The sequence below is a fragment of the Chiloscyllium plagiosum genome, unplaced genomic scaffold, assembly GCF_037043375.1.
Source record: "Chiloscyllium plagiosum isolate Xiang-an unplaced genomic scaffold, Cpla_swu_hap1 HiC_scaffold_32, whole genome shotgun sequence".
In the NCBI taxonomy this organism is placed as follows: Eukaryota; Metazoa; Chordata; class Chondrichthyes; order Orectolobiformes; family Hemiscylliidae; genus Chiloscyllium; species Chiloscyllium plagiosum.
Window position 1 is genome coordinate 52,772,243 of NW_028270170.1, and position 26,547 is coordinate 52,798,789.

At 51.3% G+C, this 26,547-nt stretch overlaps 1 protein-coding gene across 2 annotated transcripts in view; it reads right to left on the minus strand.

The window, feature by feature from the left end:
- Positions 1-5,720: 5,720 nt before the first annotated feature.
- Positions 5,721-26,547, minus strand: part of LOC148141831 (uncharacterized) — a 44,575-nt gene continuing 23,748 nt past the window's right edge. Inside the window, exon 3 of one of the 2 annotated variants that reach the window (XR_015752522.1) lies at positions 5,721-6,822. The gene's annotated coding sequence lies outside the window, so the exon portion shown is untranslated. Of the gene's footprint in view, positions 6,883-26,547 lie in introns of both variants that reach the window. The other variant, XR_015752521.1, reaches the window with a different exon arrangement.

Genomic DNA, 26,547 nt, shown 5'->3' on the forward strand with positions numbered 1-26,547 from the left:
AGCTTAATGAGAGGCCGTCTATGATTCCAGATAAAGGAACCCAACCAGCCATACAATTTACGTAATGCCAGCCTTGGCAGCATCACTTGAAGCATTCTCTTAGGGTATAGGAGACGGGGCAGGACATTCATTTTAATTAGTGCTATTCTACCCAGCCAGGAAATTGGAAGGTCTCTCCATCGCTGGAGATCCTGCCTTATCCTTTCCAGTAAATGCACAAAGTTAGCCTTGTATAGCTGGCCAAATACTGGGGCAATAAAAATGCCTAAATATAAAAAACCCTCCAGGGACCACCGAAAGGGAAAGTGGGATCCGTCCGATAGGTGGAAACACTAGCAAGGCCGCCCATTGGCATAGCCTCTGATTTTGAAAAATTAATTTTATAGCCTGAGAATGCATTAAATATATTAATAACTTGGATTAAGCGAGGTATGGACATCAGGGAAATACTGAGGAATAGGAGAACATCATCTGCATAAAGGGTAATTTTATGTTTTCCTGTACCAATCCTCGGGGCCGTTATATTAGGGTCAGCCCGTATGGCTTCTGCTAGTGGCTCGATTATTAGCGTAAATAGCAATGGCGAGAGAGGACATCCCTGACGGCAGCCCCTACCCACACTGAAGCTTTCCGAGCCTAATCCATTGGTAATCACAACTGCTTTGGGATCACTATACAATGTTGAGACCCATTTGGCAAACACCTTTCCAACGCCAAACCTTTCCAATGTGTAAAACAGATATGACCATTCAACCCTGTCGAATGCCTTTTCCACGTCTAATGAGACTACTACTCCTGGTATCTTTCCCTGATGGCAGGCTTGAATCACATTCAAAACCCTTCTAACATTATTGGATGATCTACAGCCCTTAATAAACCCCGTCTAATCTTCCTTTATGATATATGGCAATACCCTCTCTAACTTCAATGCTAACGTTTTAGAAAGGATTTTAAAATCTACATTTAGCAAGGATATTGGTCTGTATGACGCGCAATCTTTTGGGTGCTTTCTTTTTTTGAGAATAAGGGAGATATTTGCCTCTTTCAGCGAAGGCGGGAGACAGCCCTGACTGTATGAGTAGTTATACATGTCCATAAGTGGACCAGCCAATATTCCGGTAAATTCTTTATAGAATTCAGCTTGAAAGCCATCTGGGCCAGAGACCTTACCGCTCTGAAGCTGCCTGATTGTGTCAAGTATGTCTTGGCTTGTTAAGGGAACATTCAGGACCGATACCTGTTCCGGAGTTGGGTCCGGAAAGGTCAGGTTTTTAAAAAAAATGACTGCATCCTCCTAGTTCTATCTTCACAATCCTGTGATTTATATAAAACAGAATAAAATTTTCTAAAGATTGCGTTAATCCTTTTGTGATCATGAGTCAGAGTACCCGCACTTTCCTTGATAGACGTGATAGTTTGAGGAGCCTTTTTTTCTTTACAAGAAATGCTAAGTATCTACCAGGTTTATCGCCAAATTCCTATAACCTTTGTTTTGCAAATAATATTTCCCTCTTAGCCGTTTGGGGAAGCGTGGTGTTTAGAGCTGTCCTAAGGGCCGTAATCCTTTGTAATTTGATAATAGAAGGTCTGTCAGTGTGTGTTGTTTCAGCTGCTTTTGAGCGAACTTCAAGCAGACGCTGTTGTTCTCCCTTTAATTTTTTCTGGGTCGCTGAGTATGAAATGATCAAACCTCACACGTAAGCTTTGATGGTCTCCCACATCATTGATGGGTTGCTAGCCGTATCTGAATGAATTTCTAAAAAAGTTTTACATTCTTGAAAGAAGTACTTTACAAATTTACTATTTTTCATCAGGAAGGAATCCATACGCCAATACCGAGGGGATGTCCCATTGTTCCTCACCTTGATTTCCATATATACAGCAGCGTGATCAGAAATTGCTATACTACCGATTTTACAGGATGATATGGAATTTTTAAAAATCAAGGGGGCAAAAACCATATCAATTCTGGTGTGATATTTATGTGGATCGGAGTAAAAAGAAAAATCTCTGTCCTGTGGGTGAAGGCATCTCCACACATCTACTCGTCCTAATTCTTTGTTCAAATCCACCAATTGTCTGGATCTGGGGGATACTCCTGCAGTACTCTTGGGAATCCTATCTATTTCCGGATCCATAATACAATTAAAGTCTCCCCCTATAATTGTATGACGAGCACCAAGAGTCATCAATTTGGAGACAATATAGATTTAAGATCCCATATTCCTCTTCATTTATAAGGGCTTTAATCAGAATATATCGTCCAGATTCATCTTTTATCTGATTTAGGATTTTGAAAGTGAGATTCTTCTGAATAAGGAGGACAACTCCCCTACTTTTTGAGCTGAAGAAAGAAAAGAAGGCCTGATCAAATCCACCCTGCCATAATTTCAAGTGTTCTTTATCCAATAAATGTATCTCCTGTAGGAAAGCTATATCAACCCTTTCTTTCTTGAGGTTTGATAATATTTTCTTCCTTTTGATTGGTGAATTACTCCCCTTGACATTCCAGGTGCACCATTTAACCGACTGATTAACCATAATCGTCTGGGCAAGTCTGAGACCCCTTGGGAGGGGAAACCCCATCCAAAACATCCCGAGCATAGAACATATAAAATTCACAAAAATAGAGGTCCTTTAATACACTCACATCAATATAATAGAAATCTATTTCTAAATAGAAAAAATATAAAACATATTTAAACAGAGATTTTCCCCCTTGTTCCCAGGGGGCATCACTTCCTTTCCAAAAGCCCATCATATCCTCTCCCAACCAGTGCCCCACCCTTGACCCAGGCACCCCACGATAGGATAAAGAAAATTCAAATATACTACAGAGCTAGAGTTAACAGTGAGTACCCTACCCCCCCACCCCCTGGATATATTTGGTAACGTTAATACCATGTATGAACATATATAACTATAAAATTACAGTCTCAACAAATAATAACTAAATATAGTAATACAAAATAACAGGGGAAAACAACCCCGCTCCTAAAGACAGAGATAAAATAGGATAAGGTAACCACCTCCCCCCACCAACATTAACTAGACCACCTGGCCTATATATATATATTAAAAATAAAAAAGATGGGAAATCACGAAGTGAAGAACAAATAAAGTGGGCAAAGTCTTAGAGAGAATTGTAAGGGATAGGATTTATGCACATCTGGATAGGAATAATGTGATCAAGGATAGTCAGCATGGTTTTGTGAAGGGCAGGTCGTGCCTCACAAACCTTATTGAATTCTTTGAAAAGGTGACGAAGGAGGTTGATGAGGGGAAAGCGGTAGATGTGGTATATATGGATTTTAGTAAGGCGTTTGATAAGGTTCCCCATGGTAGGCTACTGCAGAAAATACGGAGATATGGCATTGAGGGTGAGTTGGAGGTTTGGATTAGGAATTGGCTGGATGGAAGAAGACAGAGGGTAGTAGTTGATGGCAAAGTTTCTTCATGGAGTGCCGTCACTAGCGGTGTTCCGCAAGGATCTGTTTTGGGACCATTGCTGTTTGTCATTTTTATAAATGACCTGGAAGAGGGGTTAGAAGGTTGGGTGAGCAAGTTTGCGGATGATACGAAAGTCGGAGGAGTCGTTGACAGTGAGGAAGGATGTGGCAGGTTACAGCAGGATATAGAGAAGCTGCAGAGCTGGGCAGAAAGGTGGCAAATGGAATTCAATGTAGCTAAGTGCGAGGTGATTCACTTTGGGAAGAATAACAAAAAGATGGGGTACTGGGCTAATGGTCGGATACTTGGTAGTGTGGATGAGCAGAGGGATCTTGGTGTCCATGTACACAGATCTCTGAAAGTTGCCACCCAGGTAAATAGTGCGGTGAGGAAGGCATATGGCGTACTGGCTTTTATTGGTAGAGGAATTGAGTTCCGGAGTCCTGAGGTCATGATGCAGTTGTATAAGACTCTGGTGCGGCCGCATCTGGAATATTGTGTGCAGTTTTGGTCGCCATACTATAGGAAGGACGTGGAGGCACTGGAACGGGTGCAGAGGAGGTTTACCAGGATGTTGCCTGGTATGGAAGGGAGATCGTATGAGGAAAGACTGAGACACTTGGGGCTGTTTTCATTAGAGAAAAGAAGGTTTAGGGGTGACTTGATTGAGGTGTACAAGATGATTAGGGGGTTAGATAGGGTTGACAGTGTGAACCTTTTCCCGCGTATGGAGTCGGGTATTACAAGGGGGCATAGCTTTAAATTAAGGGGGGGTAGATATAGGACTGAAGTTAGGGGTAGGTTCTTCACTCAGCGAGTCGTAAGTTCATGGAATGCCCTGCCAGTAGCAGTGGTGGACTCTCCCACTTATGGGCATTTAAGCGGGCATTGGATAGGTATATGGAGGATAGTGGGTTAGTATAGGTTAGGTGGGCTTGGATCGGCGCAACATCGAGGGCCAAAGGGCCTGTACTGCGCTGTATTCTTCTATGTTCTATCTATGTTCTAAATAAACCCCTCTTCCCCCCCCCTGGAGATAATATTAAACAGTAAGGTCATAAAAGGAAAAAAAAGGGGGTCAACCGGGGAGGGGGTGTGTGGGGAGGGCAGAACAACATCATTCACCACTCGAATTAACTCTTACAATTTATCTAAGAGAGTCCAGAAATTCCTTGGCCTTCTCCGGCGATCCGAAGTTATACACGGACCCTTCATGGCTAAAACGTAGCGTCGCTGGGTAGCGTAAGGAGTACTGAATGTTTAAGTCCCCGAAACGCTTCTTCGCTTTGTCAAACACCTTACTCTTTCTGACCAAAGCTGGGGAAATGTCCTAAAATAGCATAATCTTGGATCATTTGTAAATCTTGGCTCGGGGATCTTTCCCAAGAGTTCTGGAAGCTTCTAAGATTATCTGCCTCTCCTTGTAGCTCTGAAGCCGGAACATGACCGGGCAGGGGTGCTGGATCGAGTCGAGCCCGCGTATTGTGACCCGGTAGGCCCATTCCACCCTTACCTGGCCTGATCCAGCCTCCAGATTTAACAGCTGTGGAAGCCACTGCTCGAGGGACGCTGTAAGCTGGCCTTCCTCTTCCCGTTCGGGAAGGCCCAACAAACAAATATTTTTTTGATGACCTTGATTCTCCAGGTCATCAATGTGATTCTCTAAGGTCCAGACTCACTGTTCGAGAGTCCGGACCCGACCCACGGCCGATTCTGGGTAGTCTCGGAGGTTGCAGCCTTTAGCTCCACCCCTCTGACTCGGCGCTCGATTTCCTCGATGTCTCGGCCGTGCTTTTGTCGCGCGGCCGAGAGTGAGTCCCATCGGCTCCGGGACTCTTCGATGAAGGCGTCGATCTTCACGTCCAGTTTGGAAATTATTTCCACGAGGCTCGCCACCGTAGGTAAGTCCCCCGGGGAGGCTGCGGACCCCTCTGCTGCAGCTGGGGAGGGTGGGGGAGGGGTCCCCGCCTGCTGAGAACCGCGGGCACCTTTCCCCTTAGACATTTTTGCAGGAGACTAGACTGTTTAAATTTAGTACAGAGCAACTAATTACATTAAATAAAAACTATTTTAAATGGTTTGGTGAGTGTGGTGGAGGTGGGTGGCCCATTTTTCCCAAGTCTTGGGAGGAGCACGATAGACTCAGACTTGCTGGGTCACCGCCATCTTGGATCTCCTGGAACGATATTTTGAAAAAGACCTGGGGCTGTTTGTTCAATCTCTCATCTTTTAGAATGATCACCTCGGTTTCAGTTCTTTCAGATTGAAGCTCCCAGAACCTTTTATTTAAAGTCACATTCTCAAGTGAACTAATACAATAGGTGTCATGTCAGCTCAGATAATGCATCAAGGGTGTGAGGATAAAGTCTGTCTGTCTGTCTGTGTTCCAATGTTCAGATTAATACTATTTCAAAAAAAGCGATTTACCGAATCTTACACAGTTTTTGAGCAAAATAAATGTAATTGTACAAGTACAAATTCAACCCCAAATTTATATATGTGTGTGTGTGTGTGTGTGTGTAGCAGGGGGGTGGAGAGGGTGGGTGTGTCAGGGGTGTGTGAGTGTCTGTGAGAGAGGGTGTGTGTGTGAGGGGATTACATATGTGAGTGAATGACAGATCTCGTGGATGAGAGACCATCTGCGTGAGTGTATGGCTCTGTAGGTGTGAGTGAGAGAGTGTGACTGTGAGTGTGAGTGTGAGAGTGTGTGGTGCAGTGGGGTGACCTGTAGAGTGACATGAACCCAAGGTCCCGGTTGAAGTCATCCCCATGGATACCGAACCTGGCTATCAGCCTCTGCTCGGCCACTCTGTGTTGTTGCCTGTCCTGAAGCCCACCTTGGAGGATGGTCACCCGAAGGTCCGAGGCCGAATGTCCCTCACCGCTGGAGTGTTCCCCGACTGGGAGGGAACCCCTCAGTCTGTTGATTGTTGTGCGGTGTCTATTTGTTCATTGTCGTAGCCTCTGCTCGTACCGTGTCTCAGGGCATCCTTGCCTGCAGCGTATGAGACAGACAAAGTGAGTACCTGCCGCGTACACGGTGGGAGGTGTCCCGACGTGTCATGGTGGTATCGTGTCAACACTCTGACACACCATGCAGCAAGGTGTGACAAGGTTGTGTGGTGCTGTCCTGAAAACCAGGCAGTTTGCTGCGAGCAATGATCTGTTTAAGGTTTGGTGGTTGTTTAAAGGTGAGACATGGAGGTGTGGGGAAGGTCTTTGCGAGGTGCTCATCCTCCAATAATGTGCTGCAGGCTGTGAAGAACATGGTGTAGTTTTTCAGCTCCTGGGAAGTACTGGCCAACAAAGGGTGCCCTATCTGTAGCTGCTGATGCTGCCTGGCTTGCTGTGTTCTTCCAACCTCCAGCCTGTCTGTGATAGAGCAGTGAAGGCAGAGTCAATTGTGACATTAATTGGGAACGGGATCATTATCTGAAAGAAAAACATTGGAAAAGCTACAGGCAAAGAATAGGCCAGTGGGACTGGCTAACTTCATGTTGCAGAGGGCTGCATGCACATGATGGGCCAAATGGTCTCCCTCTGTGCTATAACCAGACTGTGGTTGTATTTACATCAACAGCCTGTTTCAGGAAACAATTCCAAAACACACTCGATTGCAATCTACAGAAACACACCAGCTCATATTCAGAGAAAAACACTCCGTCCAGAACTCAGTAAGAAAAGATCTCTCTCTGTGTCTCTCACACACAGTTTAGTTCCCTTTTTCTCCACTTCGCTCTCCCCCACCCACTGACTTGTTCTGAGTCTCTCACATGAGATTGTGTCTCATCTCAAATACAAGCTCTGCAATTGGAAGTTTTAGCTCATACACAATCACTTTAAAAAAATCCTCAAAATTAAAACAAGGATGTTAGAAATTATAATGTTCTTGTCACATTAACAAAATATAGATCATTAATATTTAAACACACACCCAGTATCTCAGCTATCTTCTATATTCTGGAATTTCCATTTTTCCAAGGCTGTCTCTTTAAATAGTTTCTTTATGTCTGTTCCGTCTCCTCAGGGTCACTTTGTTTTCAATCTCTCACTGAGTGATTGCTCAGCTGAAGCAGCTAAGGGGCTGATTAGCAGCTTATTAAAAGGGCCTTGCGGTCACTCCTGACAATATCTGACTGTGGGCACAAAGATCCTGTCCTGGTGAAACAAACAGCTGGTGGGAATGGGGAAAGGAGAAGGGCCATCACAACCAGGATTGAAACCTTTCTGATCCCAGCAAGACCAGGTCACCATCGAGGACGGCAGATTACTATGTGGAGCAAGTGGGATTGTCAGAGTAAAGGAGATCACCAGATACTGACTGAACCCCACCAGGGTCATCCAGGGGTGTCCAAGATGAAGATACAAACAAGGAATTATGTCCGGTGGCTGGGATTGGATGCTAACACAGCTGCATTGGTGGGCAGTGCCCAGAGTACCAAGGATAAAAATTACCACCAGCTGAGTTCCCATCTTTGTGGGAATGGCTCGGTTACATATTGTGCCCATGGAAGGACCTGCAGAGTCAATGGGCATTGACAATGATCAGGAACTAAGTGGTTGGATGCGCAGAAAGTTTATTCAGCAAACTCAGGGATGATAATGATGGAGAAGCTGTGAGCATCGTTCACGATACACAGAGTCCAGGAAGTATCAGTCATAGAGAGTGGAGCATCATTGACCTCAGGAAATACTCACATTGTGGGAAAATGGCATTTTCCTCATACGGGCAACTCCAAGACAACCATCATCCAATGGTCTGGTGGAAAGAGTGTTCCAAATGTTGAAGGCAGGCTTAAAGCAGCAGCCTACAGTGTCACTTGATACCAAACTGTCCCGGTTCCTGGTCGATTCTGGGCCCAGCCCAAACGCAACGACAGGATAGTTCCAGCAGAGTTGGTGAGGGGGAGAAGACACTGTACCAGGTTAAACCTGATATTTCCCAAACTGGGGGAGGGCTGTTGGGTTGAAACAACAGCAGGATCACCAATGCCAGCCACATGCCTCCTCGAAGTGAGGGAGACCATTTCATTGAGGGGATGACGTTTGGTGCCAGAACCATGGCAACACCTCTGTATGGGTACGAGGTGAGGTTGACGTGAGGTCAGGTCCTGTGACTTATAAAGTTTGGGGAAAGTGAGGCAGTCCTGAACCAACACGTGGATCACCTGAAAACTGTTCCCTCACAAACAGGGCAGGAGCAAAACATACTAGGCCCCTGTCAACAACCAGAAAGCCTGTCAGAAACCATGGGCTCTCCCCTGGTTGGTGTGGGTTTGAGCATCAAAGAAAATGTTCAGGCCCTTCCTCAGTCTGGGAAACCAGTGGAAGGTGTTGGAGCAGCTTGTTCCTGGCCAACAGCTGGTGTCTACTCGAAATCATGTTTCTCCTTTCCTGTCTCTCTGTATTCCGAACAATCCTCCAATTCCCAGTGAAAAAACCCTCTCCATTCGGAGAGGAAAGGAATTCTTTTATGAAAGTAAAAGACTGTACTGTGAGATGGAGGCAGGATTGTAGGGAAGAGCTGCTAATCTGAGAAATGGTTGTTCCCACTGACTTGTCCCTCACTGGAACAAAACACAAACTGACCCACAATTGACAATCAGCACTAAACTGATTCTGGAGTGTGCACCATCTGAGAGGGTGGGGATGGAAACCACGACCAGCCTGGCTCCAGGTTCCAGAAGGAATTGATCTGACCCTCCTTCACTGGAACTGAGGGTGAAATGGCAGGGACTAGATTAGAGTCTAGATTAGAGTGGTGCTGGAAAAGCAGGGGGTGCAGTAACTGGGACAGGGAGCTGGATTAAACAGCGGGGAGCACGGTGACCGGGACCGGGACAGGGACCTGGATCAAACAGCGGGGAGCGTGGTGACCGGGACAGGGAGCTGGATTGATGTAAAATTCAGACTGGTTTATCTCCCCACGTTGCTTAGTTTCTTGAAGAGCAGGGAATTTGCATGATATTCTCTTCACTTGCTGTCCCTGCCAATACAGTGACTGATAAGCCATTTGTGCGGGGAATTAAACTGCTACACTGACTTTATTAAACCACAGCACTGTAACTGCATAATGTGGTGAGTTAACCACTGTCCCATGATCAGTGATTGAGATGAATAGATCCAGTCACACAAGACCTGGAGGAGGCTGAGGAAGGGATGGTAAAGAGGTGGTGAGAGCAAGCCTGAAACCTCCAGGGTGTTCTCTCAACTGCTAGAGTTTTGCTCTGAGAGCAGTTAACCCTTCAATGACCGCCCCTGCCTTTATCATGGATCCTCACAACTCCAGGTGTCTGTTAATTATATTGAGGCACACTATCTCACTGAGGCAAAGCAGAAATATGACCTGGCTTTCTGATTGGAGCCAGTGTCTAGTTAAAGCTATCTATACCCAAATGCTCAGCTCCATCATGTTGGCTCCATTTAAAATAGTGCAATCTACACTGAAGCAGCTTAATTCAGTCTGAACATGGAGAATGAACTAGTCCACTCTGGTTATGACTCTCCTGAGGACTCCCATTTAAGTGAAATGATTGACAAATGCACATCTGAGCTTAATCCCTTTATCCCATCAACACCAATTAATTCCATGTGAACAATGAATTTGGGATAATAACCCACACAACTGAAGATTGTTGACAGCTCGACTTTGTGGTCTTGGCTCAGTTGGAAGCTGAAGTTCATGAATATCCAAGTTTATTAAATGCAGTTTCAGTAATTGCCCTCCATGGGTCATGTTGCACATTGTTGTGTCCTCCACCACTCATCAGTAACCCACCTACAAGTCAGAACGAATTGATCTCCCTTTGACCACAAAAATAAGGCACACTTTCCTCACTACCTCAGGATTCGGTTTGTCCTTGGAGTCTCAACTCAAATCCGTTCCGTGATCACATCTAGTCATGTATTTGGAGAATGAAGTCTGTCTATCTAATTATGTACTTGTCATGATGACCTTTTAATTAGTTCATGTTGTGTCATGTTTTTTTTTTCAGAACTGCTCTCAACAAGTCATTATCAGACTGGTAGTGACATTGAGAGAATGGAGTCAGTCTTTACTAGACTGGACAGAGATGGAATATACCCTTTGGAGGATATTGGGGAACTGATGGGTGTTCACAGTTCCATAGCTCCCTTGTAGTTGAACTCTAATGCCACCCAGCTGTTCTTTCCCCTTTAAATGGAGTTTGACAAATTCCTTTCCATTCGGAAATGGGAGGAGGCCAGGCCCACTCTGGTGGGAGATTCCAGGTTCTCCTGGTTAATGATTGCAATGGGAATGTGTCTCTCAGTCTCAGCATCCCAAGGCCACCATCCCTGTTCCTTGTGCAGATGATCCCAGCGGTTGTATCATGGGATGATGGTGGACCTCCTTATGTAAAATTACTAATACTTTGGATGTTTTGAGATTCTTCTATTTAAAATCAGATGGTACACTTGTGGGGAGCCATTGTTTGAAAGAATGACACTTTTGACATTAGAGCAGTTGATTTTAAATTAGACCAGGTTTTTGCAATTTTTCCTCCCATCCTGCTTCCTGTGGACCTGCCCAAGGGTCAACCCATACCCCTGAATAGTTCTGTCTCTACTGGGGGATGGAATTAACAGGAGTCCAGCTACATGACCAATTATCTCAATAATTGTACTAACGTTTGGTGAGTTTTGAGAAGATTTGTGACTCAGGTTGAGGTTTTGGATGTAAGTTTGCTGACTGAATGAAAACTAACTAGCTGTGTGGGAAGATTGTGTATGTTTTCATTGCACACCTTCTCCAGTGAACTGTCCTCCTTCTCAAACACACCCGTGACATCGACAATGACCACCAAACATTTTCCGGAGAATAATGTCCAACTTCCATCATCTTTCATCCTCAGCTCTTATCCAAACTTCTACAAATGTTTTCTAACGGTATTTACCGACATGTTCATATAATTTCTGAACTGTCTTTTAATGCCATTTAATTCCCCTTTAACCCAATACCATTGGGTCCTGCTGCTGTTCTGGGACCCACCCCACAAATGATCATCCATTTCCTCTACTGGTTGCTCCATCAGGTGGTGAGTGGAAATAATACCTCCATTAGACTTAAACCACATCATGAGCCTTTATTGGAGGTTAACGTCACCCTCTGATCTATTCACTGACCCGATGGGCTTACAACCTGATATCAGCAATAGACAAAAATCTGGGGGTCTCCAACAGTCAGTTACTGTTGAGATGGTAGTCATTTTTCTGGTGTGGTTAATATTTGTCACAATCCCCCCAGCACAAGTGAGCTTACAGGGTGTGGCCAGGTATCTGTCCATCCGGAACTCGGGAGATTGACTAAATCTCCCATTATTTATTTAATAGCACCGTCCAATGGCAGTGCCTACAATCCACACAGGTCAACAGTGGATCGAGCCAGACCAAGCCAACCGGCTGTACCACAAACCTAAAGCCAGTACTCTGGTCCAAAGACCAGTAAAACCAGCTAAAAAACAAGCAATAAGAGTTAAACAGGTACACTCTCCCACTGCCAGTACCAGGGGAACCATGAGGTACAACCAAACATCGCAAGATAAAAATCTGAACAAACACTCTCTCAATGGTGACTACACAAGCAAGGCTTCCGGGGAGACCCCATCCACAAAGCCAGAGCCACATCCCCCGCCATTCCCAAAATAGGTTTAAACCTACTCTCCTGTTCGAGGGCAATTGCTGTGTGATTTAGAATATAAATCAGTAATTTGTTGAATAAAATGATTTAGGGACACAAACCTTCTGAAGTTTTTAACACCACCAGTTTATGATGGAGTTGAAGGCTGTAGCCAGTTCCAAGACAACGGAAAGATCCTTTCTATTGCTCTGGGCTCCTTTTGAATAATATTTTGTAAGAAGGCTGTATCTCCATTACAGCCCAGTGTTGCTGCATTACAACCATTCTATCCAAAATTCAAACTGAGTCTCCTCGCTTAAACCCTCAGGGAAAAGACTTGCTAAAATCAGGCCAATAGTAATAGGTCTCTGGTTATCAATTACTTTAAGGCTGTCCTTGTCATCCAGTCTTTGGAATTAAAACAGTTTGATTTGTCAATGAATCGGGTTTCGCTCCTGATGATCCAGAGAGAACCTTGAGGTGAGCAGTAACTCTGTGAAGGTTAATGGCCTCCAGGTTCATCCCATTGGGCCCTGGGACACGTTTCGGATTGATCTCCTCAATCACTGTCTTGATTTCACTTCCTTCTATGGGGCTCATCAGGAGCTTGACATTCCCCCTGATGGTATATGGCTAGAACTAACGTCTCAGCTTCATGATTGGGAATGGATCATTCCCCACTGTATACCCTTTCCAGCTCCTCACTGGGTAGAGGACAGAGGGGAACAGTCAGTGCCCCAGAGTTTACTGGGTACATTATCTCCTATTGTTATTCAGTATTTGAGTCTCTTTAATGGGATTTCTTAGCCAAATGTTTCCAGGCAACACTATTGGTGTCCTCTTTCTGCCTTCCCTTACTAGTCCTCTGTGACCTCCTGCCATGATCTGCTTTCCTCCCTTTCCCTGAAGTTGTTTCTCCTTGAGTCAATGATTCAGTGTTCTGAGCCCCAGACCCTGCTCTCTTGTTTCTGGATCCTTTTTAACTGATTAACTCTTCTGCCTGAGTTAATTGTTCTCAGGATCTGTATTAGACAATAGGCAGGAAATTGCATAATCTCCTTAGCAACCTCAAGGAATGGCATTTAACCTTAAAACAGTGCAGACATTGAGAGAATTCTTCTTTTCCCACTAATGCTGCCAAGCCCGTTCCCTTGGCTGTGTTTTTGCTCGATAGTAGGTCGGGACAGTGTGAATCTCGTTCATCCATTCATGCGCGTCACTAATTAGGTGGCGAGGCATTTGGTTACATTGAACACTCGCCATCTATTGTATGGGTCGTGTCTGTTCAGAGTTTTGTTGTCGTCTCTCGTCGATGTGAGACCGAACCCCAATCTAGTGTTGCCACAGATTTAGAAAGGCAACTCTAAAATATAATACTTTGACTAAAATTAAACGTAAAATATTAAAATGTATTATAACAAATATAATTGAGAAGTTAAAATTTATAATTAAAGTTAGCGAGCAGATTTAAAAAGTCCATAATGTGAATTAACTGATAGGGAAGTTGTAAGACGAATGATCTCTTGGGTAAATGTCATGTTTAATTCCTAATATCTTCATCAATTCGTTTATTCTTCTTGTCCTCCCTGGGGTCCGGAGGCAGAAGGCCCTGCTACAACCCCTGGGGGTTTGGGTCGGTCAGGCCACGATGCGGGACGGGGAAGAGACACCGTGGGCTCTTCCTCTAGAGAGGGGTAGCGCCATAGTGTGCTGCAGGGATGCCTCTCCCCTCCTTCCCCAGAGAGATGGGGAAATTTATGGGCCTTTCCCTCCCTGCCTGCCTTGGTGGTCATTGGGCCTGAGGTCCCTCCCCTAAGCCTTTCCTGGAATGCTATTGGCTGGGGGAAGGCAGGGGGTGTGGCCAGGTTGGGACAGGTCAGCCATGTCACTTCCTGCCCTGCCCCAGTTTCAGATTGGTAGGCGGGGCAAGGGCCCAGATCCCCCTCCAGGGCCTAGAGACACAGTAGCTGCAGGAGGTGAGGTAGCGATGGTTCCCCCCAGGTTAATGCCAGGGTGTGGCAGGGCTTGGGCTCAGGGCCCCCCGGGCCAGGAACAGACATTGAAGCCCCAGGGGTTTCTGTAATGGGGCAGGGGTTGGGTTTGGGGGTCAGGGGTTGGGTTTGGGGGTCAGGGTTCCCGCACCAGGGCGATGCTGGCACGGCCGCAGGAGCATTATTGTGCTGGGCGGGACAGGTCGTGGGCTAGGTGTAGGGGAAGGTGATAGGTTGGTCTCCCCGTGGGCGGGCCTGATGCATAGAAACATAGAAAAAATACAGCACAGTCCAGGCCCTTTGGCCCTCGATGTTGCGCCGATCCAAGCCCACCTAACCTACACTAGCCCACTATCCTCCATATGCCTATCCAATGCCTGTTTAAATGCCCATAAAGAGGGAGAGTCCACCACTGCTACTAGCAGGGCATTCCATGAACTCACTACTCGCTGAGTAAAGAATCTACCCCTAACATCTGTCCTATACCTACCACCCCTTAATTTAAAGCTATGCTCCCTCGTAATAGCTGACTCCATATGTGGAAAAAGGTTCTCATGGTCAACCCTATCTAAACCCCTAATCATCTTGTACACCTCTATCAAGTCACCCCTAAACCTTCTTATCTCCAATGAAAACAACCCCAAGTGCCTCAGCCTTTCCTCATACGATCTTCCTACCATACCAGGCAACATCCTGGTAAACCTCCTGCACCCGTTCCAGTGCCTCCACATCCTTCCTATAGTATGGCGACCAAAACTGCACACAATACTCCAGATGCGGCCGCACCAGAGACTTATACAACTGCAACATGACCTCAGGACTTCGGAACTCAATTCCTCTCCCAATACACCATATGCTGCTTTCACCACCCTATTTACCTGGGTGGCAACTTTCAGAGATCTGTGTACATGGACACCAAGATCCCTCTGCTCATCCACACTACCAAGTATCCCATCATCTTGTTACTCTTACCAAAGTGAATCACCTCACACTTACCTACGTTGAACTCCATTTGCCACCTTTCTACCCAGCTCTGCAGCTTATCTATATCCCGCTGTAACCTGACACATCCATCCTCACTGTCAACAACTCCACCGACTTTCCTATCATCCGCAAACTTGCTCACCCAACCTCCTCCAGGTCATTTATAAAAATGACAAACAGCAATGGTCCCAAAACAGATCCTTGCGGAACACCGCTAGTAACGGCACTCCAAGATGAACCTTTACCATCAACTACTACCCTCTGTCTTCTTCCAGCCAGCCAATTCCTAATCCAAACCTCCAACTCACCCTCAATACCATACCTCCGTATTTTTTGCAGTGGCCTACCATGGGGAACCTTATCAAACGCCTTACTAAAATCCATATACACCACATCGACCGCTTTACCCTCGTCCACCTCCTTAGTCACCTTCTCAAAGAATTCAACAAGGTTTGTGAGGCACGACCTGCCCTTCACAAAACCATGCTGACTATCCTTGATCACATTATTCCTATCCAGATGTTCATAAATCCTATCCCTTACAATTCTCTCTAAGACTTTGCCCACAACAGAAGTGAGACTCACCGGCCTATAGTTACTAGGGTTATCCCTACTCCCCTTCTTGAACAAGGGAACCACATTTGCTATCCTCCAGTCTACTGGCACTATTCCTGTAGACAACGAGGACATAAAAATCAAGGCAAATGGCTCTGCAATCTCCTCCCTTATTTCCCAGAGAATCCTAGGATGAATGCCATCAGGCCCAGGGGACTTATCTATTTTCACCCTTTGCAGAATTTCCAACACCTCTTCCCTACATACCTCAAAGCCGTCCATTCTAATTAATTGTGACTCAGTATTCACATCGGCAACAATGTCCTGTTCCTGAGTGAATACTGATGAAAAGTATTCATTCAGTGTCTCCCCAATCTCTTCAGCCTCCACACACAACTTCCCACTACTATCCTTGACTGGACCTATTCTACCCTAGTCATTCTTTTATTCCTAACATACCTATAGAAAGCCTTTGGGTTTTCCTAATCCTACCAACTAAGGACTTTTCATGTCCCCTCCTTGCTGCTCTTAGCTCTCTCCTCAGATCCTTCCTGGCTACCTTATAACTCTCAATTGCCCCAATTGAACCTTCATGCCTCATCTTTACATAGGCCGCCCTCTTCCATTTAACAAGGGATTCCAATTCCTTATTAAACCACGGCTCCCTCACACGACCCTTTCCTCCCTGCCGGTCAGGTACATACTTATCAAGGACACTCAATAGTTGCTCCTTGAACAAGCTCCACATGTCAATTGCGCCTTTCCCTTGAAGCCTATTTTTCAAAGCCACGCATCCTAATTTCCCTGCCCCCAGCTATAACTCTTGCGCTGCAGTGCACACTTATCCCTCTCCATCACTAGAGTAAAAGTCACTGAATTGTGGTCACAGTCGCCAAAGTGCTCACCTACCTCCAATTCTAACACCTGGCCTGGTTAGTTACCCAGAACCAAATCCAGTATGGCCTCACCTCTTGGCCTGTCTACATATTGTGTCAGGAAACCCTCCTGCACACGTCGGACAAACACCGACCCATCTAACGAACTCGAGCTATAGCTTTCCCAGTCAATATCTGGAAAATTATAGTCCCCCATAACAACCACCCTATTACTTTCACTCTTCTCCTGAATCATCCTCGTAATCCTTTCTTCTACGTCTCTAGGACTATTAGGAGGCCTGTAGAAAACTCCTAACAGGGTGACCTCACCTTTCCTATTCCTAACCTCAGCCCAAATTACCTCAGATGGCGAGTCTTCATCCATCGTCCTTTCCACCGCTGTAATACTAACTTTGACAAGCAATGCCACACCTCCCCCTCTTTTACCCCCACCTCTGACCCTACTAAAACATTTAAACCCTGGAACCTGCAACAGCCAATCCTGTCCCTGTTGTGGTTCTGTTCGCCGAGCTGGAAGTTTTTGTTGCAAACGTTTCGTCCCCTGGCTAGGCGACAACATCATTGCTTGGGAGCCTCCTGCAAAGCGCTTCTTTGATGTTTCCTCCGGTGTTTATAGTGGTCTGTCCCTGCCGCTTCCGGTTGTCAGTTTCAGCTGTCCGCTGTAGTGGTTGGTATATTGGGTCCACGTCGATGTGTTTGTTGATGGACAAACAGGAAGACAGCTAACAATCCGCATACATTAACATCAACTAGCCACAAAACGACACAACCAGCTATTCTTAGTAGCCACACACGCAGACAACAAGCAACATGAATTCGACTGGGACAACACTACTATCATAGGGCAAGCCAGACAGAACAGCCAGGGAATTCCTAGAGGCATGGCATTCATCCACAAACTCCATCAACAAACCCATCGACCTGGACCCAATATACCAGCCACTGCAGCGGACAGCTGAAACTGACAACCGGAAGCGGCAGGGACAGACCACTATAAACACCGGAGGAAATATCAAAGAAGCGCTTCGCAGGAGGCTCCCAAGCACTGATGTCGCCTAGCCAGGGGACGAAACGTTTGCAACAAAAACTTCCAGCTCGGCGAACAGAACCACATCAACGAGCACCCGAGCTACAAATCTTCGCACAAACTTTGAATCCTGTCCCTGTTCTAGCCATGTCTCCGTAATAGCCACAACATCGAAATCCCAGGTACCAACCCACGCTGCAAGTTCACCTACCTTATTTCATATACTTCTTGCATTGAAGTATACACTCTTCAAGCCACTTTCCTGTTTACAGGCACCCTCCTTTGAGATTGATGCCATGTTCCTAACCTCCCTACACTCCAGGTCCTGCACCCTAAAGCTACAGTCTGGGTTCCCATGCCCCTGCAGAGTTAGTTTAAACCCCCTCCCAAGAGCACGAGCAAACCTCCCCCCAAGGATACTGGTGCCCCTCAGGTTCAGGTGTAGACCATCCTGTTTATAGAGGTCCCACCGTCCCCAGAAAGAACCCCAGTTATCCAAATACCGGAATCCCTCCCTCCTGCACCATCCCTGTAGCCACGCATTTAACTGTTCTCTCTCCCTATTCCTCGACTCTCTATCACGTGGCACGGGTAACAAACCAGAGACAACAACTCTGTTTGTTCTAACTCTGAGCTTCCAACCTAGCTCCCTGAAAGCCTGTCTAACATCCTCAGCACTCCTCCTACCTATGTCATTGGTGCCAATGTGGACCACAACTTCAGGCTGCTCCCCCTCCCCCTTAAGGACCTGGAAAACATGATCAGAGACGTCACATACCCTTGCATCTGGGAGGTAATATACCAAACATGAGTCTCTCTCGCCCCCACAGAACCGCCTATCTGTGCCCCGAACTATCAAGTCCCCAATTACTATTGCTCTGCTCTTCTCCACCCTTCCCTTCTGAGTAACGGGGACAGGCTCCGTGCCAGAGGCCTTAGTCCCATTGCTTACCCCTGGTAAGTCCCCCCCCCCCCAAGTATCCAAAACGGTATACTTGTTCTTGAGGGGAACGGCCGCAGGGGGTCCCTGCACTGGCTGCTTCCTCCCAGTCCCCCTCACTGTCACCCATCTATCTGCCATCTTTGGAGTTACTACTTCCCTAAAGCTCCGATCTATGACCCCTCTCTGCCTCCCGAATGATCCTAAGTTCATCCAACTCCAGCTCCAGTTCCCTAACACGGTCTTGGAGGAGCTGGAGATGGGTGCACTTCCTGCAAGTGTAATCAGCAGGGACGTCCATGGCATCCCTCACCTCAAACATGTTGCAAGAGGAACATTGCACTGCCTTCACTGCCATCCCTCTAAAAGTAACCTTTTTAAAAAAAAAAAACCTGGGTCTAAAGAATAGAACAAGCAAAATGCAGCACTTACCTACTTACCACAACGGGTCTTATTGGGTTAGAGGAGGAGGGAGGGTGGGAGGCACTACCTCTGTAGTGCCTCGGGTTCCCCTCCTGCGCGCTTTTATCGGGGAAACAAACCTACTCAGGTAAGCTTGCGCTGACCGGTTGGACGCTCACCCCCCTCCCCGCTAGAGGCTGAGGCATTGGAAGCCTCTGGTTAGCCCCCACTGCTGGGGCTTGTGGTGTTGACTTCGGGGGAAGTGGGTGTGGCAGTGCCACCCTCAGCCATTAGTAGGGGCTGGGCAGCTTTCTAGGACGGGCAGTTTATGTTGTGCCCCACCTCACAGCACAGGTGGCACCGCATGCTGTCCAGAAGACATGGTAGGCCGCGCCCTCGTGGAGGAGGGTGAACGAGCCCTCGGTGACCTCCCGGGCCAGGCAAATGAACACCTGGTGTCGGAAGGAGTAAATGTGCTGGAGGGCAGGGTCCTTCGAGCAGGAGCGGCTGGACCCCTGACCGGATCTCCCCCAAGGTGTGGAAGTGGGGAAGAAGGAGCTCACTGGCAATGAAGGGCGGGATGTTGGAGATCACAACCCTCTGGGCCGTAACCTCCAGAGGGTCGACGGGCAGATGTGTCCCGCCCACAGTGAGCCCCCTCTCCACGGCCAGGTGGACCGCCTGCTCGGTCTTCAGGAAAAAGACTGCCTTCCCGTACATCCTGGCCGCAGCGACGATGGCCAGTGGGCCGACCACACTAGCCATGGCCTTGCTACAGGCCTCTATGGACATGTTGGAGTGGGGATAGGACTTGACCCCCAGCTGTTGAGTCAGGTGCCTGAAGGGAGTCGGGGTTGGAGCAGCCGTCCATAAGGCAGTGGCTACCCTGGCGTAGGTGCGGCTGGGCCCTGCGATTTTGGGACTCGCAATACTGTGCTGCTGAATGTTGGTAGGCCCAGGAACCAGCCGTGTCGTTGTTCAGGAGAGGCCACTGCCTGAGGTGGAGGCAGGCCTCAGCCAAGTCCCAGGCAGGCCCTTGGTCGCAGCGGTGGGCGCAGACCTGTTGGGGAGGGTCTCCCAGGCAGCAGCGGTGGAGGTGGGCCTCACCAGTAGCAGAGGTGGAGGTCCTGGGAGGGACATAAGGTGAGTCCTGGGCAGCAGGGGTGAGGCAGGGCGAGGTGGGGTCCCAGACACCAGCAGTGGGAGTGGGGCCCCAGACACCAGCAGTGGGAGTGGGGCCCCAGACACCAGCAGTGGGAGTGGGGCCCCAGGTCAGCAGCAACACTCCCTTGACCTGGGTGTGGCCCAGGCTACAGCTCCAGATGCAGGCCCAGGACTCAGAGCTGTCATCGTCGTCGCATTCCTCATCCACTGGATGTGGGGCAGCTGGTCCAGGGACAGTCCCCTTCCTCTCAGACCCCTTCAAGGAGGAGAGTCCTTGCGCGCACACACTGCTCCAGCTCTGAGTGAACAGAATGTCAGACACTCCTGTTCTTTTTTTGTGTGCACAGATGTAATCTCCTAGTTAGGTCTCTTGCGTGTGCAGGTGTGAGGCACAGTGAGAGACACAAGGGGCACGAATCTTTATCCAGTTTCCACCACCAGGAGGAAAGGAAACACCCGAGTGGACAGTGACAAGCAGTGCCCTTCACATCAAAGGGCAGTGCTGTGTGATCAAACAGTGAGGGGGAGGGGAGGGACTAAATCAAAATAGAGTTGGAGGGAGAAATAATGCACTCCACTCCCTGCGGAGCCCACCTCTCCCTGAACAACTCCAGGGTGTTGGTCGACACCGCGTGCTCCTTCTCCAAGGACACCCGGGCTCTAACGACCCCCTCCATGGCCCGCTGCCACGACCTGTTAATGGCCAGTTTGGCCAGGCCCAGGAGCAGACCCACGAGGAGGTCTTCAGACCTGCCCTCCCTCCTCCGTACCGCGTGCCCAAAGATCAGGAGCGTGGGACTGAAGTGCAGCCAAAAACAGGAGGTTTTTGAGAAAATCAAAAAGGGAGTGCAAACGCCCACACCCAATATACACGTGGTCCACGGACTCCACAGCGCCACAGAACAAGCAGTTGGGCTGGGAGTCCGTGAACCACCGCAATCTGCGGTTGCAGGGCACTGCTGCGTGCAGCACCCTCCACCCCAGATCCCCGAGAGAAAGGGGGAGGACTCCCGCGTAGAGAGCCCTCCACTGGGGATCCCCACCGCCCGGTGGCAAATGGGCACGCCAAGGCGTGTCCGGACGGTGGATGAGGGAGAAGAGGTGGACGGTGTGCAGCAGCAGTCGGTACAGGGCTCTCCTTTTCACATCCCTAAACAAAACAAAATTAAAATTCCGGAGGCGGCTCAGGTTGTGGGGCACAGGCTCCCGCGGGAAGTACGGGACCTTGGGGCCAATGTGAAATTCCGTCCGGGCTGGGGTGAGCGCGGACGGGATCCCACCGCACACCTGAGCGTCCTCCAACTGGTGCACTACGTCGGGTCCGAGCACCGCCGTTTTGAGGCGTCGGATGGCGGTGGCCACGTACCGGACGTCTACCGCTGCCCTGCCTGCTATGTCCTGCGGCAGCGTCCAGCCCAGGCCCCCGGCACCCAGCACGTCCCCGACCCTGGTCACCCTCGCCCCTGCGGCCCTCCCCTCCGACAGCCACTCGAACCCGCGAGTACGGAGGTGCGGATTCCTGAGCAACGGCTCCCTGACGACAGCCGCTACTCCAGCGGAGGGTAGGCGCGACGCGATTCGACCATGTTCCAGACAGTGATCAGGTCCTGGTAAAAGACAGGCAGCGTCTTGAGGGCGACCTCCAAACCGTCACGGTCGACGAACAGGAGCTGCGTGTCGTAGTTGAGGTTACGCACCTGGCGGAAAAAATACGTCGCCAGGGCGCACCACCTAGGAGGAGGCTTGACGTAAAGGTATCGCCGCAAGGTCTGGAGGCGGAACGTCGCGACCTGGGTGCGGACGCACACCAGCGACTGACCGCCCTCCTCAATAGGGAGACTCAGAACCTGCGCGGCGACCCAGTGCATCTTTTTGTCCCAGAAGAAATCGACCAACGTTCTCTGGATGTCAGCGACAAAGCCAGGAGGAGGGACCAAAGTGACCAGCCGGTACCACAGCATGGCGGCCACCAGCTGGTTTATGACCAGCACTCGACTCCTGTAAGATAGCACTCGGAGCAGTCCTGTCCAGCGGCCTAGGCAAGCCCAGACTTTGGCCTCCAGCTCCTGCCAGTTGGCCGGCCAGGATTCCTCAGCCGGGCCGAGGTAGACCCCCAGGTAGAGGAGATGGGTGGTACTCCAGCTGAACCCCCGTAACTCCTCCGGCAGAGAGTCCACCCGCCACGGACCGACCAGTCGTCCGGAACATTTGGCCCAGTTGATCCTGGCGGAAGATGCCGCCGAGTACACGGCCTGGCACTCGCGCATCCTCCCCAGGTCAGCCGGGTCGGTGAAAGTGAGGAGCATGTCGTCGGCGTAGGCCGAGAGGACCACCCCCGTGCCCGCGCCGCGCAGAACCAGCCCCGACAACCTCCTCCGCAAGAGGCGCAGGAAAGGCTCCACGCACAGGGAATACAGCTGGCCGGACAGGGGGCAGCCTTGACGCACTCCTCTCCCGAAGTGAAGGGGCGCCCTCAGGGACCCGTTAACTTTAACCAGACACTCTGCGGCGGCGTACAAAAGTCGGATACGGGCGACGAACCGCGTCCCGAACCCGAATGCCCGCAGAGTCCCGAGCAGGTACTCGGGATCGACCCTGTCGAACGCCTTCTCCTGGTCGACAGAAATGGATCCGGTCAAGGACTAGGTGGACGTTATCGTGTATCCTCCGGCCCGGGACCGTGTAGGACTGGTCCGGGTGAATCATGTGGGCCAGCACGGAGGCCAGGCGAGAAGACAACACCCTGGCGAAGATTTTGTAATCCGTGCTGAGGAGGGAGACCAGACGCCAGTTCTTTAAGGAACGAAGGTCCCCCTTCTTTGGCAGCAGGACGATGACCACCCTGCGCCAAGAAAGGGGCAGCAGTCCGGTATTTAGGCACTCCCCCAGGACCTGTGCGTCGTCGCTCCCCAGGACGTCCCAGAACGCCCTGAAGAACTCCAGTCAGCCCGTCCAGCTCATCCAGGCGGTCGATTCTGGACGCTCCGACCCCTGGCCTCACGAAGGTGAAGGCGATGGAGTCGGGATGGAGATTCCGCCAGACGTCCACCAGGTCGAAGGACTTGACCAAGTCCCCCAACCTCTTCCCCGACGCGCAGCCAGTGCGGGCACCGCCGTGGTCCCTGCCCTCGAGGACGCAGTTAAAATCTCCCCCGAGGACGACGCACTGGTTCTCGTCGATGGAAGCGAGATGAGCGGACACTTCTTCGAAGAAGCTCGCTTGCCTCGGCCCGGCCAGGGGAGCGTAGACGTTCACCAAGTGAAGCACCGCGCCCCCCAGCCGAACCGTCAGGTGAAGCAAACGGCCTGGCACTGGCTCCCTGACCCCCAAGATCTCCGGCTGAAAATGGGGGGCCAACAGGATAGCCACCCCGCCAGATCTGCGGGTGAGGTGACTCATGTAGACCCCCCCCTCGCCACTCCAGGAGCCAGGTGGCATCGTCTCCCGGGGTAGTGTGGGTTTCTTGCAGGAAGCACACCGCATACCTCCCGTCCCGAAGGACCGAGGGGGTCTGGAATCTGCGCTGCGACTCCCTGCTGCCGTTGATGTTGAGGCTGGCTATAGTCGTCTCCATGTCGGAAGCTTTGTGCAACCACCACCGGTACAATTAACAAACCTGTGTATATATTTACAGGGAGGACGAGGGAGGGGCACTGAAGTCCCTCGCCCTCACCAGGAGTGCCCCCAGGAAGTTCCTGACTCGCTTTCGCTCGTTAATGTCGAGCCCAGGCGCCTGGCGGGCAGCGAGGGTCGACCAGTAAACTTTTTCAAAAGAGCTCCAGCGGTCGAGCGCCAGTTGGGCTCTATCCCGGCGACTCCGAGTTTCCTCGACAAATTCCCGGAGTTCCTCGAGGGGGATGAGGGGGAGATCGGTGGGGGGCACCCGGGACTCAAAAAAGTCACTGCAGACGGAGTCCGCGTCGTCCCCGGTGTCCGCCACCGATCCCAAACCCTCCTCCGGGAGGTCGCCCTCGGTCACCGACCCCTCCCCCACCGAGAGGATGGGGGCTGGTCCGGCGCCGCCAACCGGCCTCAAACCCCCGGCGACCCCACCCCCACGGTCACCGGCGGTACCTTCCTCGACGCACCCCTTCCCGGAACGCCCCGAGTTCGGGTCGTCGGGCGGCAGAGGCTCGGGGCCCCGCTCCTCTCCCGACACCGGGACGCCTGGCTCCTCGGGGAAAAGGTCATCCCCCAGGAAAAGGTCATCCCCCAGGGCCAAGGCCCCCGGAAAAACAGTCTGGGAGGGAGGAGCGAGGATTACACCCTCCTCCCCTCCACCGCTCGACGACCCAGCAGAGGGTCCTCCACCGTCGCCTGCACCACGGCCCTCGTGGTCATCGAGGTCCTCCCCAGGGGCCGGAGGAGTCGAAGCAGCAGGAGGCCCCGCTGTAGCCCCTGGGGGTTTGGGCGAGTCGGGCCGCGGTGCGGGACAGTCGAGGGGCACCGTTGGCTCGTCCCCCGGAGAGGGGCAGCACCGCCGGCGCGCTGCAGGAGAGTCCCTCCCCTCCGAGGGCCGGTGCCTCTTCCCCAGAGAGACCGGGGGGGATTTATGGGCCTTCCCCTCCCCGCCCGCCTCGGTGGTCATGGGGCCCGGGGTCCCTCCCCCCAGCCTTTCCAGGAATACGAATGGCTGGGGGTAGACAGGGGGCGTGGCCAAGGAGGGGAGGGCCAGCCGTGTCACTTCCTGCCCCGCCCCCGGTTTATCAGGTGAGGGCGGGCGGGGCAGGGGTCCGGTTCCCCCTCCAGGGCCCAGAGACACGGTCGCCGCAGGAGGTGGGCCAGCGGTGGTTCCCACAGGCTAGTGCCAGGGCGTGGCTGGGTTGGGCAGGGCTCGGGCTCAGGGGCCCCCGGGCCAGGTGTCACGGCGCCAGGGTCGGGCGTTAAAGCCCGAGGGGTTTCTCCATCGGGGTGGGGGGTGGGTGTGGGGTCAGTGGGGTCAGGGTCAGGTAAGGGTTCGGGAGTGTGGGGGTCAGGGGTCCCGCGCCGGGGCGACGCTGGCACGGCCGCAGGGGCATTGTCGTGCCGGGGCGGGGCAGGTCGTGGGCTAGGTGTCGGGGAAGGGGATAGGGTGGTCTCCCCGTGGGCGGGCCTGACGCGCCGCGTCTTTTTCTGCGCCTTCTGTCCGGCCGGACACTCATCCCCCTCCCTGCCAGAGGCTGGAGCATTGCCAGCCCCCGGCTTAGCCTCCGGTGCCGGGGCTGGGGGTGTTGGCTTCGGGGGAGTGGGAGTGGGTGCGGCGGCACCACCATCAGCCATCGCGCGGGCTGGGCGGCCTTCTGGGTGGGGCAGTTTTTCCGTATGTGCCCCACCTCGCGGCACAGGTGGCACCGCACGCCGTCCGCCGTCCAGAAGGCGCGGTAGGCCACGCCCTCATGGAGGACGGTGAATGAGCCCTCGGTGACCTCCTCCCGGGCCAGGCAAATAAACACCTGGCGCCGGAAGGAGTAGATGTGTCTGAGGGCAGGGTCCTTCAGACCGAGCAGGAGCGGCTGGACCCCTGACCGGATCTCCCCCAGGGTGGTGAGGTGGGGGAGAAGGAGCTCGCTGGCAATGAAGGGCGGGACATTGGAGATCACGACCCTCTGGGCCGTAACCTCCAGAGGGTCGACGGGCAGATGTGTCCCGCCCACAGCGAGCCCCCTCTCCACGGCCAGGTGGACCGCCTGCTCGGTCTTCAGGAAAAATACGGCCTTCCCGTACATCCGGGCCGCAGCGACGATGGCCAGTGGGCCGACCACACTAGCCATGGCCTTGCTGCAGGCCTCGATGGTCATGTTGGGGTGGGGATAGGCCTTGACCCCCAGGCGTTTGGTTTGGTGCCTGAAGGGGGTTGACGTCGCAGCCGGGGTTGGGACAGCCGAGCCCAAGGCAGCGGCTACCCCGGCGTAGGTGCGGCTGGGCCCCGCGACCTTCGGGCTCGCCATACTCTGCTGCTGGACGTTGGCAGGCCCCAGGCAGCAGCAGCAGTGGTGGGGGTTGTAGGGAGGGGCCAAGGCGAGTCCCAGGCAGCAGTGGAGGAGGCAGGCCTCAGGCGACAACAGCAGTGGCAGCAGGCCTCGGGCGAGTCCTAGGTTGGCCCTCAGTCACGGCGGTGGGGGCAGACCTGTTAGGGAGGGTCCCCAAGGCAAGTATAGTCCCAGGCAGCCCCAAGGCAAGTCCTAGACAGCGGTGGCGGAGGCAGGCCTCAGGCGACAGCAGCAGCGGTGGAGGTCCAGCAAGGGGCCCCAAGGCAAGTCCCAGGCTGTATTGAGGCAGGCCCCAAGCAGCAACAGCCCGGGCAGGGCCCCAGAGACCAGCAGTGGCGAGGCCTAGGCTGCAGCTCCAAAGGCAGGAGCCAGACCAAAAAGGCTCCCGGCTCCCACCTCCTGCTTCTGCCTCTGCCTTCCTTCTTCTTCTTCTTCTTTCTCTTTCTCCTCCTTCTTCTTCTTCCTTCTTCCTTCTTCTTCTTCTTTCTCTTTCTCCTCCTTCTTCTTCTTCTGTCTTCCTTCCTTCCTTT